Genomic DNA, 2,550 nt, shown 5'->3' with positions numbered 1-2,550 from the left:
AGTGAAATTTGCTTTGCAAGTTATCGGCGTTTTATGCTCTTAATATATGCACGTTTGTCCAGTAATAAAAATAAAATAATAAATATGTTAAACTTGTTGACTGCATTCCCATCTTGATCCAAAACAGCCATGCAATGGTACAACGAACCATGAAAATAACGTAATAAGTAAAAATAAAGGATCAAACAGAAGCAGGGGACGAGTGAAATAGAGGAAAAACCGGAAATGGGAAAATAGTGAGTGAAAAAAAAAAAAAAAAACGAGGGGAAAAACCGGGCAAATGGTGTAAGCACACACGAGAGATAAAAAAAAGAGAGAAAAAGGACGAAAGTTCGAGAGGGCAATCACGCTGATGGAAGGAGATAAAAAAGATCACTAGTAGGATAGAATACGAGTAGGAGACATGGATAAAAGATACCGTGAATGAGCGGCCCGAAAGAGAGAGAGAGAGAGAGAGAGAGAGAGAGAGAGAGAGAGAGAGAGAGAGAGAGCCTCTTCCTTTTATATATAATTAAAAGATAGAGTTCACTGCCGTGTGAAATGTTAATAGGACAACCTAATAATTTTAAGAGAGAGAGAGAGAGAGAGAGAGAGAGAGAGAGAGAGAGAGAGAGAGAACCTCTTCCTTTTATATATAATTAAAAGATAAAGTTCACTGCCGTTTGAATTGTTAATAGGACAACCTAATAATTTTAATAGAGAGAGAGAGAGAGAGAGAGAGAGCCTCCTCCTTTCATATATAATTAAAAGACAGAGTTGACTGGCATATGAAATGTTAATAGGACAACCAAACAATTTTATGAGAAAGAGAGAGAGAAAACACGTCCTCCTTTTATATATAATTAAAATACAGAGTTCACTGGCGTGTGCAATGTAAACAGGACAACCAAACAATTCTAAGAGAGAGAGAGAGAGAGAGAGAGAGAGAGAGAGAGAGAACGAACCTCCTCTTATTATATACAATTAAAAGATAGAGTTCATTGGCATGTGAATTATTAATAAGACATCCAAACAATTTTAAAAGAGAGAGAGAGAGAGAGAACCTCTGCCTTTTATATATATTTAAAAGGCAAAATTTACTGGGTTGTGACATATTAATAGGACAAACAAATAATTCCTCCACCTGCCCTTATAATGTACGGGGTGTTCTTTGCATATCATCAATAATGGAAATTAATCTTCAAAACGTTTCGCCATGTCTGCTTTTAAACAGAGCGTTCTAGCAACTGTTCTCTTTTCATAATGCTGCATGGGATCCTTTCCCCCATATAACTTTATTTTATTTAAATGTGGAATTAGCGAGAACAACTTCAAAAGACTGGAAAAAATTTGACCTCCCTCTAGTTTCTACACTTGTGTAAAGGAGAAAGGGTATGAAAATAAAATTATTCGCAGAAAAATCAGCAAGAAAATAACTGACAGAGTCGGCTTTCAAGTGTTGGCAGAATCTGTGTCTGTAAAAAAAAAATATTGGAATGTGACAATATACTTTGCTCTCATGAAAACAATAAAGTTGGAAAATACAAGGACTTTCAACACCTACAACTTTTTGTACTTATTGTGGTCTGATATCAGCCAACCAAGAGCATGAAGGCGGGGCATTCGTTTTCCATTCTGGATTTTCATCCTTTTCGAATCCTATGACTGAAAGTGCGAAAGTTCATCATTCCATGAGACACGCAGTTATGTAAATTGCCTCTGGAAACCAGACGTAAATGACTGCCAGTGTGTGAGCCTATTTCTTTTGTTTGGTACTGCCGTAGAGAATTGCTTCATCTAAGATGAGCTGCACACGCTTAGTACAACCTTAAATTGTCTGTTCAGCAATGAACGGTTGTTATTCCACTGTTTACCTTGCAGAATAACGATGAAATAGTCTCAAAGGAATGTTATTTCGATCGAAAGCACCTTCTAGTTCTTCCGGCTGAGTGTACGATGGAATATCTCAAAACCCTTTAAAACGGCCCGGAACAAAACGCTACAACTGAAGGGTTCAGGTTACTTAACTGGTGCTGTCAATCTTTGTGCATGTAAATAGGGACCATGTTACTTGTCTGTTTCTTTGTATTGATGAAAGTAATGCAAAACAAAGATATATCCTGGGGGTCCAAATCAAAACTGTGATTGTCAAAACTACAACTCTCTGGGAAATACCGATATTCGAAGTCGAGCTGCAATGGTTTTTAAAACAATTCGAAGTCGAGCTGCAATGGTTTTTAAAACAATTCGAAGTCGAACTGCAATGGTTTTTAAAACAATTCCAAGTCGAGCTGCAATGGTTTTTAAAACAATTGGAAGTCGAGCTGCAATAGTTTTTAAAACAATTCGAAGTCGAGCTGCAATTGTTTTTAAAACAGTTGTCAGGGCTACAACTCTCAGGGAAATACCAATATTTGAAGTCGAGCTGCAGCGGTGTTTAAAACAATTGGAAGTCGAGCTGCAATGGTTTTTAAAACAATTGGAAGTCGAACTGCATTGGTTTTTAGAACAATTGGAAGTCGAGCTGCAGCGGTTTTTAAAACAATTGGAAGTCGAGCTGCAATAGTTTTT

This window comes from Macrobrachium rosenbergii, chromosome 12, assembly GCF_040412425.1.
Source record: "Macrobrachium rosenbergii isolate ZJJX-2024 chromosome 12, ASM4041242v1, whole genome shotgun sequence".
NCBI lineage: Eukaryota > Metazoa > Arthropoda > Malacostraca > Decapoda > Palaemonidae > Macrobrachium > Macrobrachium rosenbergii.
The sequence above is the reverse complement of the archived record's forward strand: the minus strand, read 5'-3'. Positions refer to the sequence as shown.